Source organism: Saccoglossus kowalevskii, chromosome 21 (assembly GCF_978046115.1).
Source record: "Saccoglossus kowalevskii chromosome 21, keSacKowa6.1, whole genome shotgun sequence".
NCBI lineage: Eukaryota > Metazoa > Hemichordata > Enteropneusta > Harrimaniidae > Saccoglossus > Saccoglossus kowalevskii.
Genome location: NC_140661.1, coordinates 16893450 through 16913467, shown reverse-complemented (window position 1 = coordinate 16913467; position 20018 = coordinate 16893450). Strand labels below are relative to the sequence as shown.

The window sequence follows — 20018 nt, the reverse complement described above, 5'->3', positions numbered from 1 at the left end:
CAAGTGGGTCGTTATTTAAGCTGTTCAAAAACGTTTTTAAAACTTTAAAAACGTTCAAACCCATTTGTCGGAGCATACACATTAATTAAATGCACCGGGACGCTATCAACCACGGCATGTATGTGCAAAAGACGCCCTGGAACGACATTCTTTAGATTTAAAATTGTTACATTTTTATTTGGTTTAAAAAGTAAGGCAACACCAGCAGAAGGTGAACTTTCATGTGAAAAATACACAGGTGCTTTCCATACCACTTGCCACCTTACTTCATCAGAAGGTACGGAATGCGTTTCCTGGAGGAAACAAAAAATCAGTGAAGTGGTTTTGCTTAATAAATTCAAACACTTGACATCTCTTGAAAGAATCACGACAACCATGTAAATTCCAAGTAATTTCTGAGAAGCTCGCCATGAGTAAGGATACAAGAAACAGAACAAGGGCATAGACAAAAACATAGGCGCAACTATTTGATTTATTAATAACTTTAATCATTATTAGTGGTTAGTAGTTTAATTCAACTTGGGTATTTTACTACCAGCAGTAGTGCACATACCTCGTCTTGCATCTAATAATTTATCGCTGCGTTTGTTCGTAATTCTGGGCATTCAAGAGATGCCGATACTTGACGCGATTCTACAAGTCAAACGCCTTATGCGGATTTTTTCCTTTGGAGGGAAGTCGTTATTTGTAGGGAATTACTTTGAGAGCGTACATGTACGCGCAGGGCCGGACAAAAACTATTGGCGATCAAATGTTTAGTTAGTTGTTGCATCTCATGTGGTGCATCAACGATTGTACCATCATCCACAAATTTTTGTATTTTATCATGCGCCAGAAGAGACATTGAAGTTTCGCTTGAATCTTCGTTCTGTAGTAGGCTAGACATATCCGAAAAATCCGATGCAACTGACTCCAGATCCTCCATATCATCTAATGGAAAAGTGGGTTGTTGATGCTTTGAATCAAATGGATCGATGAACGAAGCATCGACGGAAGAAGAGGATGCCCCGGGAGACGTAGTTGTTGAGGGAAGGGTTCGTACCATCTCCTCATCATTATTTGGTGAACGACCTGTTATTGTAGTTATTTCAGTGCTGACAATCTCATTAACATTACAAAGACCTGTACGCGTGGCATCAAGTTGAATGGCATCTGTGCTGGGTTCAATCGAAGTTGAGTCGTCATCACACACGCCAGTCACGTCAGTTTCCATATTATTTTTATCAACATTAGCAGTTATTAAAATACTATCAGTTTCAACATCATTTTCAGTAGGGTTTTCATTATTTTCAGTGGTCTCAGTTATTGTGTCATTAACGGCAGTGCTAGTCATAATGTCGGTTGTAGGAGTATGTGTAGATGTGTCAAGTGTGTTCTCTGCTTGAGCCGTTTCAACGTTTTCACGGCAATTACGCTGGATATGCCCCTTTTTATGGCGTTTATGGCACACGATTTCGTCCGTTGACAGGTAAATTCGGACGGTGCGCTGATCGTGTGTGATATTAATAACCCCGTCAATTGAATTCTCATCACATATCATGTACACCTGTCGACGGAACGATTTGACATGCCTTAATTCAGGATTTCTGCAGCCCAAAGGAACGTAATGAATACTCAAAACCACTCGACCATAATTAGATAGTTCCCTTTCCAATAAAGAGATCGGAACGTAAGGTGGTACACCAGAAAGTATAACAACAAAAATAAATGACGACCCAATAGAAATATCCTCAGCGCAAACCAGTTCGACTGAGGTAACACAATCAACAAAAACAATAACACTATGATTGACACGAGAGGCAGCTACAATACTCTTTGCCCCAACAATAGAGGATATTGCCTTTACATAGGCATCAATTCTTACACCATCAACAGATTGGCACTTAATCCCGTGCTTGCGAGTAAGACCCGAAAACGGGTTCCCACCTCATGGGTTTGCCATGGGAGCGGCCATCTTGGCAGGCTCACCGGCAAGACTCCAGACAACAAAAAATAAAATCAACCAAAAACACGGCAGTTGTATGCATAAACTGATTAACAAAGTAATGACCGTGTGCACAAAGTATTAATGAAACAACGTAGATAATCAAAAAAGTAAACTTAACTCTCAAAGAGGTGAATTTTCAGCTATATTGAGGAGCTCAGTGCAGCGATGTGTGAAGCTAATTAGCATTCATTCATTCATTCAATCATTCATTCATTTATTTATTTATACACAAAAAACGATGTTGTATTTTTTTTCCATAGTTCATGGTCTCCAGCCAGCAGTATAGCTACTCCAGATTTCAATCAGAAATCCACGACACACCTGAGCAATCACCTATGAAAGATAATGTTTCGTAAGTTTATTTGTTTATATATTTATTCCTTCATTTATGTATTTATTTATTTATTTATTCATTCATTTATTTTATTTGCATTTGAAAATTGTATGTGAGGGAAAAATAAAACATGTTTTTAACTTCATCTACAGGGAGAATTTTACACGACTTCAAACTTTGTCAGACCTAGAACATGAATGTATTATTATAAGCAGGTGTGTACTCGAATACTATACAAATAATTCATTCGATATGCATGTGAATATGAATATGAATATGTGAACAATATGAATATGAATAATAAAAATAATATAACACTTATACAAATAATTCATTCGATATGCATGTGAATATGAATATGTAAACAATATGAATATGAATAATAAAAATAATATAACACTTATTTTTTCAGTGAAGACGACATACCTTAGCAATCACCTACGAAAGATAATGTATTGTAAGTTTATTTATTTCATTCATTCATTCATTCATTCATCCATTCATTCATTCATTCACAACAAACGATGTTAAGACCTCACAATATCCAGTTGGGCACCCGACAGTCATAACTAAAGATTTTATCGCCAAGCCCACTGACTATTTCGATATTATCAAGTGCGATATTTGCCCTCCGAGGAGATTGTAAATACCAATTCTAACTTTCAGGGTGAACAAAAAACTTATGTTCCCACTCTGTTCCAAATGTGCGAAACCATGAATCAAGACGAATGTCACCACGGTGTCAATGAACGCCAGCTGACAGGTGTTTGGTGCACTGCGGCATTGGAAAAAGCTAAAGAAGTAGGGTATTGCATCACCAAGGTATACAAAGTTTTGCATTACAATGAGTCGGCAACCTACAACCCCGGGACTGGAGAAGGAGGGTTGCTTACCAAGTACATCAACATGTTTCTGAAAATAAAACAAGAGTCATACCGAGGAAGACCGAACCATCTACATACAAAGGAACCTCGAAAGAGAAGGTATCGTCTTGGACAGAAGCAAGATAACCCCAAATTCAGGCCTCAGAGCTCTAGTTAAGCTAAACCTCAACTCATTCTGGGGAAAGCTGGGACAGAGATCAAACTTTGGACAGAGCGCGTATGTAGAAACGGACGCCGAACTGTTGGAAATTTTGAATGATAGTACAAGGGACATCACAGATCTTTCTTTTGTCTCTGACGAAATGGTACTTGTCCAGCACTGTGATAAAAAATACCACATTACCGAAGCACCCATTACGAATGTTGTACTGGCTGCCATGACGACGAGCTATGCCCGACTTAAACTCTACAGTGTTCTGGAGAAATTAGGTAGTAGAGTCTTGTACTTTGACACAGATTCTATCATTTACATCCAGCGACGGATGATTATCTCAGGGATCTAATGAGAGAAATAACTCCAACGAATAATTACATCACACATTTCGTATTGGGTGGACCGAAGAATTATGCATACAGACTACACAAACCAGACAAAAGTGGGAACCAGACGGTGTGTAAAGTGAGAGGGTTCACCCTCAATTAAAGAAATTAACTGCAAATTAATTTTGACTCCATGAATTGGTCCTCTGCATGTCAAAGACCCCCGAAAAATAATGTGCAAGGGAGGTAGAATATTCAATAGAGAAGAAGTTAAAACATACAGTTTAGTGTATGACAAACGAGTGATACAAGATGATTACTGTACCCTCCCATACGGTTTCTAAAAAATATAAATAGAAGCGAAATCATCAGTTACCCTCCATTCATCCATTTGAACCTTGAACAATCACATTGACATGGGTTCCACCAAATCGGACATGGTTCTATCATTCGTCAATTTCGGCTTATGCACACTGCCTCATTTTGTTTTAAACTGGATATTGAAAAAGTACATTGAAGAACGTAAAAAGAGACGTGATAACGAACGTGGTCCTATTATGTCGTCATGGATGCAAGATTGATACACCCATTTACCTCTCTCATGTTCGGTCCCACAAAGTCAGGGAAGACGTTTTTAGTCGAACAAATATTAAAACAATGTGACAGCGTCATATCCCCACCGCCGGACGTTATCCATTGGTGCTATGGTGAGTTTCAGCCAGCCTATTTGGAAATGATGAAGACAGTGCCTCGAATTCGTTTTATCAAAGGGGTACCTCCAGATATTGGTAGAATGATCAACCCGGCTAAAAGAAACTTGTTGGTGATAGATTATCTGATGACAGAAATGGGTAATGAAAAACAAATCGCCCAGCTTTTCACGAAGGGATCTCACTATCGAAATTTATCCATGATACTGATTTGCAAAATCTCTTTCATCAGGGCAGGCATCGAGAACCATCAGTCTCAACACGCACTACATTTTTCTGTCCGAGGGATGCATCACAAGTCAATTCTGGCTAACCCCAGAAACATTAAGTTTCTTCAGAAGGCATTCACCGATGCCACCCAAGAACCTCACGGCTACTTCCTCGTGGATCTGATGCCAGACACCCCTGAGGAAATATGCATTCGAACGAACATACTTTCATCTCAAGTACCAATAGCGTATGTGAGAAAGGTATAAAAATGACAGTCTTCCACTGTCAGTCATTTCATCATGTCAGCCTGCATGCGAAAGAACGCTGATTTTCTCTCCGTATTGCACAAGACCAACTCAAAACAAAAAAGGGGATAATCGATGGATCATCTAGTGACTTGATACAGGTTCTTTGCGAATGCTCACTCAATGTGTTGAAAGGGAATGTCCAACTATCACCTAGTCAGAGAAATTGGCGTTGTACGTGAAACATCTCTGAGCACTGTCCAATCAGTAAACTCCCGTAAAAAAAAGAAAAAATTCTGGTTCAGAAAGGGGGTTTCCTGACAGCCTTAATCACTCCCCTAATTTCGAGCATACTCCCACCGCTACTCGGTCTTAAATAGATGAAATTCGTGAAGAAGATGGCTTTAGTCCCTGCTGAGCTCTTATCTACCATCCAAAACCAGAATGCTCAAATGTGGTGAAATCATTGACTCTGCTGGATAGAGACTTGAATGACATAACGCAAATGGGTGAGTTGCCAGAAGATGAGAAGATCACACTTTACCAACAAGTTCTGCACAAGTACTTGTTGTTGCGGGAGAAGGAAAACTAACTGATTCCAATCTACATTACACAACAATTACCCAGCGCTGTCACTGTAGTCGATCGAGAATCTCAACCCAACAAAGACGGTGTGCCAGATCAAATTACATCCGAAGTCTTACAAAGTGTTCCCAAGAGCATGCAGAGAAAAGTGATGCTCCTACATCAGAAAGTTAAATGGAACCAATTGGTAGACTGGGGTGAAAACGGTCGTCTTACATGCATAGCAGCACACTCAATTGGGAGAGTTCCTCAAAGACGTGGTCCCCATGTGGTTTCCACTCCCATTCATCCCTGACACACCTGGGTGATGTATTAAATAGAACCTTGTCGTACAGCCTTGATCTCACTTTGGTACAGTCGGTCGTGATGGATCCACGCTGTCCCACTTTGCTTTTGTTTATCGAACGTATCCACTGCCTCTGCTGTGAAGATGGTCACCGTCCTAGACGAACTGTTTTACGATGTCCAAAGTCCTTGAAGTTATGGTGGTTTGAATTCCCTTTATGCTGCCGTAAAAAAACAAAGAGAGGAAAAAAGATAACCAAATCGGACGTGAGGAAGTGGTTGAGTAAACAGGATACATATACTCTGCACAAACCGTCTAGACGGTTCTATAAATGAAGGAGGGTGGTGGTTTTCCGAGTGGATGAGCACTGGGAGGCTGATCTATGCCATCTCTCCTCGATATCCAGATACAACAGAGGATACAAGTTCTTATTGACGTGCATCAACGTTTTTTTCGAAATATGCTTTCGTCGTACCTTTGAAAGACAAGAAAGGGGCGAGTTTGGCTCAGGCAGACCGACAGAGGAACTGAATTCACCAACATACTCTTTCAGAATTATCTCAAGAGCGAGGATATTAAGTTTTTCACTACAGGCAATGAGACTAAAGCCAGCGTTGTGGAGAGGTACAACAGAATCATTAAGGGGGAAATATTCAGATATTTCACAAAGAACAGTACATTGACTTATCTGACTGTATTATACGACATAGTACATTATTACAACAATACCGATCACAGAAGTATAAATACCAAACCCTCACTCATTACCTATGCAAACCAGAAAAAGGTCAGAGACATATTGTATGGTGATCTAAGCACAGAGAAAAAGGGGAGGAAGAATATTTATAAACTCGGTGACAGAGTCAGAATCAGTTAAATCAAACATGTTTTCAAGAAAGGATACTTGCCCAATTGGACCGAAGAGGTATTCACAATTGTTGGACGCCTCAACACGCAACCATCTGTTTACAAAATGTCAGATTACAATGGTAAATGTTGGATGGTACTTTCTATGAAGAAGACTTCAGAAGATCGTAAAGGACGATGATGCATTGTACGTTGTGGAGAAAGTGTTGCGCATTTCAAAAACCATCATGTCGGGCAGGATTTCTTCTTGACACTCCCTAGTAATGCATCGGTCGATGTTTTCCCAAACAACACGTTGACAAAATACACTGTCAAACTACCGAGAACGCTTTTGTTAGATAGATGGCAATTGGGAAGTAGCGTTGGCTGACATCCACTACCCAAATTCGTGGTACAACATCGTACATGATGAAAATAGGGTTTCTTACGATGCCTCACCCAATCTGAGAGATCACGGAGAACTGAAATTGAATTTGGGCTACCATAACTTGATCAAAATGATATTATACGCAACTCGACAAAAAGGTCTGCCAGGTGAGATACTGATGACGTATAATTTGAGGTTTTAGAGAGTTGCCATTGCGGTTGAAGAAGGAGCTCGTGTAATCTTGATGGATGGATTGGCTGAACTGTTAGGATTTCCCTCAAATACAACAATTACAAATGAAAGACGCACTAGCCCCTACCTTGAGTTTTCGCAAAGCACGCCATCACTAGTGTGAAGAAAAAAATGAGCAGACATCGACCTTACACTCCTCACGTGGGGGTTTATAGAAATTACTACATGAATCAGATCGGAAGAGGATCTGTATTTTCTGCTGCAAGACTTCAACACGGATATGTAATCGGAAGTATGTTTTCTGGATTGGCAAGATCAGACCCACCGCTATTAACTACAAGATCTGAAAGGCGTGGCAAAACCAGCGCTCGATGCCAGTTTGGGTAATCTAGGTGACCTTGTACAAGGGAAAAACTTTAAAAAAGTGGCTTTGAGTAAAGCAAAGACTGCGGGTCATCAAATTACTTCTTCAGTATTGAGCAATTTATTTGGAAAACCCTCTCAAACAGGGCAAGGAAGTACCATCAAAAGGAAGAAACAACGGCAAGACGTGTCATTTCTTCCAAGACTAAGAAGAGGAGAAGATCTCCGGATATATTCGACTGAACATCATGGCTTTTGTACAAGAACACTCCTGTGAATGCGCAAAGACGGAACTTGATCTCTTTACTATTCCTCACAGACAAGTATCAAAAAAGGAAGTTACGAAGAGGTAAACCCACTCATGAATATAGCTGAAGGTCAAATTGGGAGTGACTACATCGATATTGGTTCTACACTTTTGCACATTAAGGCTAAAATCAAGAATGCCAACAGAAGTAATTTGGCTGCAGACGCCACTGTAGGACCTGCGAACTTGTGGTTGCATTCCCTCTTCAATCAAATCGACGTGTACCTGAATGGAAAGCAGATTTCTGACGTATCTCCCACCTATTCTTACAGAGCCATGATTGAAACGCTATTGAATTATGGAGTGGACGCCAAATCAACACAGATCGGTGCGGCAATATTTGAGAAAAACACAGCTGGCAAAAATGAATATCGCAAACCCGAGGGCCGATGATGGTGAAGCTAACATGGGACTCAAACGGTAAGACGGTCGACATGATTGGACGAATACACAGAGACATATTTTTTCAGTATTTACTAAATGGGGTGGAAGTTAGACTGAAATTACATCGAAGTAAATATTTAGTTCTGCTTAATCAGCTCAACTGAAAATTCAACATTCAAAGTAGTCATCACCGACGCTACTCTCATGGTGAGAAAAGTCCAGTTGATCCCCCAGTGTACAACTGGGACACATCGAAGCATTGAAATAGGGAACTGCAAAATATCCCATTGATCGATGCGTTATGAAAATTGCTTCCATCCCGGCTGGTACAATGTCATTAAACAAACTAAGATTTGATATTCCTCGGTCAGTTGCATTGAAAGATCATCCTGTATTTTGTTTCCAATGCGTCTTTCAACGGATCCTACGAAACCAATCCATTCAACTTCCAAAATTACAGTATCACGTCCTCAACGTTAGAGGCGAGCAAGTTCCTGCAAAGCTGTTGAAGACGAACTTCACAGCTGGTGGTGGTAGAAGTTGCATCATGGCTTATTACATCCTGTTTACTGGTACAAATAAAATTGGTCAAGACCAATGAAACGGTATCACTCGAAACGAATATCCCGAAGGGTACACAATCTTTGCATTTGACCTTACTCCCGACGAATCAGCTCGCGATTATCACCTCAATTTGATACAAGAAGGAAAGATTGGTCTTGAGATTCAGTTCAGGCAAGCATTGACTGAGACTCTGTACATTTTGAATTATGCTGAATACGACAACGTTATCGAGATTGACAGAGACAGAAACGTGTTGACCGATTTCTAGCTGTGATGGACACGAATCATCAACTGGATCGAATTCTGTTGACTAATCCATACACTACAAATGTGTCCTTTGGAATTTATGCTAGAGATCAACTGCTGAAGGCAAAAGTGTTTCAGTATCCCGCAGTGTTCGTATCAAACACCGATGACAGTAGTGGGGGCGGGACGCATTGGGTGGCGTTTTATCTGAAGGATGCCTACCATGGAGAATATTTTGACTCGTATGGTAGTCAACCCTATTACATGGAATTTAAGAGATTTCTCCAAAAAAAATCGTTTGTACATGGATCTACAATCATCAAATACTACAAGTCCCGTTCTCTACAGTGTGTGGTCAATACGTCCTATATTACTTGCTGCATATATGCCAAGGGGAACCTATGAAATCCGTAGTCGAATCTTTCACTAGTGATAAACATTTGAATGACATTTGACCGGACTCAACCTCCCTATTTATTTTTTCCCACGCAGTTTTCTTTTGTGACGTCATTTATTAAAAACGATACATTTAAAAATTACATTAAAATTAATTACACTGAATTCAACTGAAATATGGAGTTGGAGTCCATTATCAGCTATATCGATGGCTTCGTTGATATCCAAGATGCTGTTGAACTTATTCTGTCTTCTCAGGTGGCACATTTCAGCTGTGTCATTAGTGAATGTGTTGTAATGGTTGTGAAGTTGGGAGATAGATTATGTTTGCCTCTATATTTTCAAGATCAAAGTAGAAACTACTGCCAGACCCAGTAAGGCAGTGATTGCAATGAATTGGTACACACTTCGTTTCCGTATTACCAAGTGTTTAAACATTTCCGGTATTTACTACAAGGTTGCCAGGAAAGCGTGTCTCAGTTGTTTTATTCCACTGTGTTTTTTAATTGAGATGAGCTGTTAGAAGTATATTATGTTGTTAACTCTTTAACTTTTATTTACCCAGATCCCACCATTATTATATATTGGTATATTTTTTTTTCTTTTTACACAACGTAAGCCAGAATTCGTTAATTATGTCACAATATGTCTCATCGTTGATGAGAATCGTATCGAGATATCACGAAGGCTACATGATATTAACTTGTCTTTGAGATAATACAAAATTCAATTCATGACTTGAAAACTGAAAAGAACGATTGATTGATACATGTGCAATGTTTGAAGTTAATGCTTATTTAATAAAGAAAGTGTTCCACTTAGAACAACTGTAAAGTCCAACCAAAGTGAATACACCACAAAGTGAAATGACGCCAGACATCGACCAACTTGTAGCGATCAAGTATGCCTTGTCAAAAATATCGCTGATTGTGGATGAGACTCTCGTGCATTATTGCGATTTAGTTTAGGATTCAATGTGCAATTGAAATCATCCACCATGATTATTGAATGGCGTTCATTTAGTCTAAGATCATTTATTGTTTTCTCTTTCTAAGATGCAACAATTTCATGTCAATTTTATTTTTGCGAGCTTTTTTCTCAAACAAGACTCGCACAATTGATCTAAAAATTCACTACATTTTATGAGTTTGAGCTCCGGTGGATCTAGCACGTGGTCCGTGGCTACATAAGACGCAGACTCAATATCTGCAAACTCATCTACATCCTCATTAACTAACAATCTCTCATGCAAATAGAGGGAATGAGGATAGGGTTCGTACCCCCACTTCGTCATTAACACGTTTTGATCGAAGGGGCCAATATTTAACATTACCGTTACCACTATTACTGTCATGCAGGGGAATATTGCCAATATTCACATTTCCATGTAATCTGAATACTCACTTATTTGCATATCATTTTGTGGTAATTCATTTGTGGTTTAATTTGTTTTCAGGTTATCAGTTGAAAGTATATAAGTAGTTATGTGTTGTTTATCATTATTTGAAGTTATAATTTGTATACTAGTACCAATTTCACCCTCGTGTTTATTATTGTTTGTATTGTCAATTTTATCATCATATGCCACACCAGAAAAAAATATAATACTAGTAACCGGATAATTCATTCTAGATGTGACGACGAAGTTCTTGTCGCCAACAAAATCACCAAAGCAACAGCAATAACATACTTTTCCACTGACAGTTCAACAAAACACTGACATCTCACTATACGATCTCGACTAAAGTGTGTTTAATAAAAATTGCCAGACAATGGGGCGACCATCTTGCCAGCCCCACACTGAAACCCACACATATTAGAAAACAAATTCCAAATACAGATGATGAAGAAAACACAACGAAAATAGTTTGTAAAGAAATTGAATAAAAAAAAAACTTTCCTAGCTTAAATGAGGCAATATCACGGAGCTCCTGCAAAACACGTCCACAAGCGGCCTCACCAGGTCTAAGCTGTGAGATATTGTATATTTACTAAAGTCATACGATTGTCATAGGGTTAATTTAACTGATCAGTGCCATGCGTCAAAATGCAGTTGGTTCGCTGTATTTATCTAGATTAGAGATTGAGATATGATTTTCTGACTAAAAAATGAACCAATGTGATTATTCTTCATGAGGTTGCATGCTCATATAATAACAGCTGCTTATATATGTCATTATTATGTTGTTTGTTGCATGCTGCAACATTGTTCTAGATATCACATGACCTAGCAATGTGACATTCCAATGAAAGAAGTTAGATGGTATAATTGCACTTGCCAAATTTTAAATCAATCCAACCACTACATATATTCACATAACATTTTGCACCAGTTTAATTTTTCACGAAATCAAAGATTGTGGACAAAACGCATGACTGATCAAAATAGCTATTACTACTCTTTAAAATATTGCTCCGAACATGGTCTATACATATCCAAAATATGAAGTTATGGCCAAACCACGGGGCAGATCAAAATTCTTTTCGTCGGAATCTATGACTATACATAAGAAATACAAACTATCAAGTTAATTGCTTGGAACATTCAAGAGAAACACATTCCCCCAAACTGTTGGTCATCTTTGTCAAAAATCAAAAGATGGCGGCCAAACCACGTGACTGATCAAAATTATAACATTTTTTTGTAACATGCTTAGGCCATATATATGATATACACAAATTACTCAGTTGATCGGCTGAAGCACCAATGAGGAACAAATGCGCAAGCTTTGGTTATCTTTATCACAAATCCAATATGGCGGGCAAAGTATGATATATTCAATTGTTCACATAAGAAGCTATGGTTACGCATATTATATGCAAATATCAAGTTGATTGGTTGGAGCATTCAAAAGAAACAAATGCCCAAACTTGTGGTTATCTTTATCAAAAATCAAAGATGGCGAACAAACAACGTGACAGATCGAAATTATAATAGTTTTCTTGTAACAAGCTAAGACCTTATATGTTATATACAAACTATTCAGTTGATCGGCTGAAGCACCAATGATAAACACATGCCCACACTTTTGTTTGGTATTTTAATCCAAGATGACTGCCAAACCAAGTGACTGATCAAAATTATATTATTTTTCTTATAAGAAGCTAGGGCGATACATGTTATAGAATGTCCAGTTGATCAGTTGTAGCACCTTTCTAAAACGAATGCCTTTCAATTTTGCCTAAAATCCAAGATTTTGATTAATTGTGGCTTAATTGTGGCTTAAGTAAAACACTGGCCACTGTTTAAAAGAAATCCAAAATGGCGGCCAAACCATGTGACCAATCACAACAAACATAAATGTGCTTCATATATAGATGCCAAATACCTCATTTGAGATTATTTTCCTGAAGAAGATTTTCAAGTGTTTTTTGCCTTTTTTTGAAGAAAAAAAAACTGGAGGAAAAAATTGTGTGACCGCTGAAGTTGTTATTACTGCTATCTTTTACGCATGATTGGTTAAATAGCCACTTCCGGTTTGATTTAATCATATTTGTCTGCCGAACAAATTGACCAATCAGAATTCTGAAAATGTAATGCACAATATTTCATTAGAGAGTATTAGTATAGAGAATTTCACACCATTTCATTCAGCGGTTTTTCCAAACGCCTCAATGAAATAAAGTTATATAAGAAAGAAAGATTGTTAAAAGCACTATTTAATACTTTACTTGAAACAAGTTACTATTTAGTATTCAATTCCTACACAACTGGTTTAAAAACAAAACAAAAACAGTTTATCATTGTTATTAATTAAATCTTGAGGGAATATCAGCTTTTCGCCATTAACCTCTGCTAGTGAACTAAGAAGTAACCCAGTTTTTTTATGATTTTATAATACCGCCTGACAGTGTGTAGCCTTTACTTGAACATTCGGATGACTCCCGTCGTCGTATCTCTATTAATCCTATTCAGTCTGGTCTGATGAAATAGAGAGCTGTTTCGGTTTGGAACCACCAATGAGGAAATGTTATATATATGGAGTGAAGGTTGACGCAAAAAAAAGATGTAAACGGGAACACTGTAAACAGGTGTGTAAAAGATCTCCTTTTTCGTGGCAGAAAGAGCACTGTTTTGATATAGATTGTTTTAAAATATATGGTACATGTACTTTCTCCAATAAACGTAGTGAATAAATATATTTGGTGTAATTCGATGAAACGATTGTCCCTTACTTTAACAACAGTAGGAGGGGGTCAAGTTGGTTGATACCAATAATTCAACCTTGTTATGATACTGCTGGAGCGGAGCGCCCCACTGGTCCAAAATTGAATCAACTTCTGAACCATATCAACCCAATTATTTGCAATAAAGTCTTTTTTTCTAATATAGAGGCCAAAAAACTTTAGTCCTACATTCTTCTAGCTGATTCCCAAGTTAGTATTAGCTCTGTTTTTTACAACATCCGACCCATAGCCCACGTGATTTATTAAGATTTACCTCGCATTTCTGTTTTTTCATAAACAGCAAGCCACTTCGACAATTTTGACTGATAAAAAAACTGAAGCCATCGCGTAGGCTGTTAAATTGCACTTTCTGTTTCATTTAGTTGTGTCAGCATCCTGCGCGAAATATTATTCTTTCCCAACTCCAAAAAGGAAACCACAAGACTAGTCCGACTCGCGTAACAGACAATGTCGAGACCGTATAGTTGCACCACGCGTCTCTTTTTTCGTCAGTTCATCTAATACATATTTCTTACCATCCTTTTTTTAAAGTATGCGTGTTTTAAAATAATTGATTTCACCAGTGAGTTCTGTTTTGTTCTACTTTATATTTACAGAATTTAATTACACTCTACTGTTGACTTATTTTTTTATTTTGTATTTCAAAAAATCCTACCACATTTGTATATTTGTGTAACAAATTTCACCCCAAATATTTTTTATTAAATCACAGAATGCTTCATCCTCGAGTAAGCTAATATTAGGGAACCATTCAGGGTTTGTGATCAGAATATGCAAATGACTGGAATAAGCATATTATTGACTTAACACGTGTCCAGCGTAGACCGGCTGTCACCTCTGACCCAGTTGATATTGCATGCATCACAACGCCATGCATCGATTAACTTTTGCCGATTGATGATGCCTTTTAAAAAGCGAGAGGGAATTGAGTGTGGTTCAGCGTACAATTGAAATTGCTTCCCAATCCATATGAGTCACGTTTTTCCAGGTTGTTACTAGTCTTCATCATTACCAAAAACCTCAGATGTTTAGCACCACTAGTTGGTGCATATATGTTCAGTATATGATACTTAAAAATAAACCATTAACCGTGACGTTAGTTTCTATAGGACGACCATTAACAATACGAATTGACAACAATTTGTTTATTTTGGATACATGAGAATATCAACGCCAGCCGACGTGCTGCTAACGTGTGAAAAGAAAGTTGGCGGACGGTTGGAATGATATGAGTTTCTTGCAGAAAGTACAAGTCCGCATTCTGGTCGCGTTTTAAAAAGTTAAATATGTCATGATGCTTGAGTGAGTCGCGGCAGCCATTTACATTCCACGTGGTTATGGAGATTTAATGGAATAACGCATATGTCATCATTATTTTTATTCAGTTTAAAATCAAATTACAACTTCTTGTGTATGTGCGAATACAATATCGATACAATATACAATATACAGTTTTTTGTATATTCAAGCTTTCCGTTGAAGATGTGTAAGCTCTGAATTTAGCACACAATACCCAGTTGTTATTGTTTATAACAACATTGTTTCACACACCCATGTCTTGTTCTGGTCAAATTGATTATCAATCCAGCCAAAGGTACCATCTTCTAACACCTTAATTATATCATACTCTACGTCCTCAACGTCCAGTTTTAATATAACATAATGGTCTTTTTATTAGTATTTTGTTGAATCCACTGTGACAGATCAACGGCAGGTACGTGTATGCGTCGAGATAAGCTCCAATTTCTGCCATCTTGGTCATTTTTCTCACTATCGAAGATCCTCCACCCCACCTTGTCTATATTTTGGTTTAGTTTGCCAGGATAGTCCATCAAGGTATGTCTGTAATTCTGGAAGCATGCAACTTATTACAGTTACATTAAATGGCAGCTGTTTGCACGTGATAATTTATAGACGAACTGAAAATCTGGCAACTAATGACTGTCAATATGCCGAATAACCCAGTGGCTGAACTGAATCATAATGGTTACTTTATGGGATAGGTTACAGGGGCAATTTTATAATTCAATCAATTTAGACTGGCAGTACTATCACAATGGTTTTGGCAATACGACGTATCTGATCTATGTCAGAGTACAACAGTGTGCTATGTACAGTAGTGAGAATAAACACTAACCTGCTGTGCACTAAAGATTGTGCTACCTTCAAACGGGGAAAAATAAGAACGTTGTCAGTACTCAATATCAGAATAATAAATGATATACTTTTTTGCCCTTTGATTTTAGTCACCATGTCAACTAATAATGAGAATATTGTGTGATTTGCAAAACAAAAAAAGAGCTAAGATGTATAATTTTAAATATTTTTTTTGAATATTAGCGATTACATTATTACAACCAAAATATATTTTATATCATAACCTACAAACCTGTACACACCTTATCAAAGCTGTCATGAAATAGAGAAATATAAATACCTGGACAGTGGTTCAAAATCGATACTTTCATTCTGGTCGCGTGTCCTAATTTCGGCAGAATATTTCAACACTAAAATGACGCACACAATTAAAGTGACAACTGAGGCGAGACAAATGGGGAAGTATCTTCCTATCAATCGTGTCATGTTTTGGTTCAGTGCTGTAGGATGGAGAAAAGCAACACTAGAATACAGTCATGAATTGTAGAACAGGAAATCTGTAAAGGGTAGATGTTGGTGAAGACAAACGTGTGCCATGATATATTGCGGTAACCGACAATAATTTTATTTGGAAGGCTCAATTTTAACTCACTTCTGATGTGTTTTATTAACGGCCAACACAAAAGTGGTTAGGTGGTGTAGTACCAGTCACATCAACGAGAGCGACTACCTGTTATGTTACTAAATGGAATGATTATGATTATGAATAATAATTGATTTAAATTTGTAATTAATATTTATTTCATATTATTTTAATTATATATTTTTGGTAGTTTTTTTTTATATAGGAACAATGGTGGAATTATATATATAGAATAAATTTGGCAAATTTGTAGTATATCTAGATATTTTTCTACCTAAGAATACACACACGTTCAGTAATGTTGGTATGTAATAAAACACCTACATGTCATCGATTATTTGTTGTAGATTGGAGTATTAATCACACATACAGTTATTGAAAACCTTCCTTTAAAAGGGTTAAATTTTTCCGTATTTTTTCACATTAACGTGGACATAAAAAGAAAAAATTCATCCTTGAACCACCGGTGATTAATTTATTTCTTTATTGTCCAAATAAAAGCAAAGAGGAAATAAGAAATGGTGTATGGAAATTAAGACTGTGAAAACCAGCCCCATAAATATGTTGTATGACAAGGTAATAAAAACATGTTTACATTACCGTTTGCAACTGCCTGTTATCACACGTTCACACGCTGCTTATGCTGCCATATAACATGCCACGTGATCTTTATGCAAATTGTGTCAGAAATAAACCTGTTCATACGTTAACCTCTTCCAAATAATATGCAGTGAATTATACTACCATTTTTCCGTAAAATAGGTTTGTGATTGTTGATGTCAATAACACATCAAAATGATGGTAGTGAACACTGTTACACAGCCGCACACTTCCATAACATAGGGGCACATACAGCGCCATTGTACTCGATATCAAAATATCCATGGCACTCTGCTACCGGCACATTTTTCAACGTAGTCGCCGAATTTGGTTTGCGCAAATCTGCTCACGACAGCAGGTAAATTAAGCTGACATGACCTGTGACAATTGCAGTATGCGGTAGAACAGCAGCATTAACAAAACAGTCTCGTCAATGAATTAAGTTATTTTTTCCAGTTCATTTTCTAGTATTTAACAACCCTCGTCGTAGAAATGACAGTCAATTTGATGAAGCTAGCTTCTATATATTCATGAAATAGAATTAGGATTTAGTTTGGATATGCAAATGTATTCAGCGAAAATAAATAGGGAATTAAAACCTTGTTTATTTTTGTATACAGGACTCTCAATTTCTATCGAATCTAAATTCAGAGTTAGTGGGACCAGCGCAATATAAACGCGACCTTGATAATAGGATTGTGTTTTCCTGAGTGTTCAATTAATAGAAGCTGACATTTTTTGAAACACAAGACAAAAGTATTAGATGGATTGCAAAAGGAGGCTATAGTCAATATAGGCAAATGATTTGCTTGAGCCATTGGTACATTCATAGAATTGATTTGATTGTGACAATGTATACATGTATGAACTATTATGTGAATATGGTATTGTGTGTTATAGAAAGAGGGTGATATATTAAGTCTTTTGGTTATGTCATTTGAATCAGGAGGGGGAGGTTAAAGTATTTGATCGGAAATAATGATTATATTTGTTCTTTGGAAGTGAATGGCTTATTTGTACTTGACTGATCCACCCACCCACCACTCGATTGTAATTTGGCCAGTTGCTATTAGACATCACTAGCATGACTAGTTTAAGACAGCAATGTAAATACAGTGTGAAAAGTATAAACGTCTATAATGAACAAGGAAATAATAAAGGTTTTATTTTTTGTCTTAACCAGCAATAAACAACAAATTTACAAAAAAACATTTGAGTAAGAATAAAGTAACAATAACTGTTAAGTTTAACCACTAGGAGATACTTGTGATGGTTGAATTATCTCGCCTGGAAGAAAATATAAAACAAGTAAATGGTAAGGATTATATGAAGGTAATGAATGATTTGATTAAGGTGTTGAGTAGAGGAAAGTTCAATAGGAAGAACATTGTTGAAATAGATAATGCTTTGGAAACTTAAAATGAAAACTGAGGCGAGACAAATGGGGAATGCTGTACCGTGCATTCAAGCATAATCTAAATGAAAGGAAACACAGGATATGCACATTTACATTATAATGATGTAAATTAGTGTTGTAGTCTTAGGATTAAATCTGGTATGATGTGCATGAAACGACTCATGGTGCAAAAGCGCATAATGGTTCATGGAAGATATAAATGATAGGTATCACAACCGACAACAAATTTGGTAGTAGTCATATTGCCAAAAATACTATATCTTGTTGTTTTCAATAAGTATATGTGCATCAATAATAAACTGTACAAAACCAGTAGTTAACTGTTTACAGCATTGCACAAGACAGTATTATAGACCCATATCATGCAATGTTACAGGGTGTCCCTTATATACCCCCTTACTGTTGGGCTATTGTATGTTCATGCAACTGTTCATTCAGAATGAATAGAAAATAAAGTCGGTGCAAAGACTTTATATATAGTGTAATTGTACTTCATAGGAATATCACTGCTTTATATGAATGATATAAATTCCATCAGACTGATAGAACCTGTAAAAGTCATGAATTTATCGCATGTCAATGTGCCATCTGACATATAACCAAAGTGAATTGACCATTGTGCAAAAACAGCGTTGTTGGTTTGCATAAGACAGCCCACACACATGTTATAGGAAGTAAAATCTTGGTATCACCATTATCATGGCTGTAAATGAGTCAACATCAAACTATAAACATAGAATATAAATGCATGTACCTGTTTTAACAGAATACCGGTTCATCCCTCATCATTTATGTCGACCATGTTAATAAGATCCCAAACCATTATGAGGCCAATGAAAACAAATTCAGTGTTTCCAATATTATGGTAAAAAATTATTGGGTCAATCATGTTAAACATTTGTTTGTTGACATGATGATATTATTATCAACTTGTGTTCGTTTTAGAAAAACAGTAACTCATTACCATAAAAATAAAGTTTGGCCTTCATAACAAACACATGTCATTGTTTCAGGTTGAGGTGAGTGTTAAGAACTGTTGATCGGTGGCACCATTTCACGAATGGCAGCTGGCGACGGCAAAACTTTCACTAATGTGCATGTGTATGTTGACAACAGCACAAGGAATTGGCCCCTATCAGTTTCTGTCAAATAATTGACAGTTATGTACATTCCTGCTGTGGCCATTTACCTACAATAGCAACATCACAAGCATGGTAAGAGCATTTCTGATGTACACATTGCAGCCCTTGCTGTTTCTTGCATGTGACAAAAATCAGCCTAAATCACAAGAAAATTGTAGTGTGCCAAACAATGTCCATTAAAAATAAGAATAGAAACAGCCTGCCATGCCAATTCATATGGCGAATGAAATGCAATTATTGCATGATCTTCTACTCAATATTATAGTGTGTGGTAGCCTATGCCGATAATCAATGCGTGGTCACAAATGATTAGAAGATTAATCATGATCACATACTTCATAGACACTATAACATTACATTAATGGACAAAGACTATAAATCATATTCATGCATCTAAACATGTCTGCATTTGAGGTAATCATTTTGCCAATGCCATTCTTGCAATTTCATTATTCTTGGTTGTATGATGCGGTTAATTATCGTGTTATCAACCAATATCTGAAGTACCAGGGACCGGGGAGTTC

The 20018-nt window shown here is 37.2% G+C and overlaps 1 long non-coding RNA gene across 3 annotated transcripts; it reads right to left on the bottom strand.

The window, feature by feature from the left end:
• Positions 1-14930: 14930 nt before the first annotated feature.
• Positions 14931-17275, bottom strand: LOC144343699 (uncharacterized). Of its 3 annotated transcripts, none has more exons than XR_014928022.1 (4): positions 16345-17275; positions 16033-16192; positions 15733-15758; positions 14931-15445 (listed from the first exon to the last, which is right to left on the bottom strand). It is a non-coding gene; the product is annotated as an uncharacterized LOC144343699 (long non-coding RNA). The 3 variants fall into 3 exon arrangements; XR_014928021.1 differs by having other exon boundaries at positions 16936-17275; XR_013419033.2 differs by lacking the exon at positions 15733-15758 and having other exon boundaries at positions 16936-17275.
• Positions 17276-20018: the final 2743 nt, after the last annotated feature.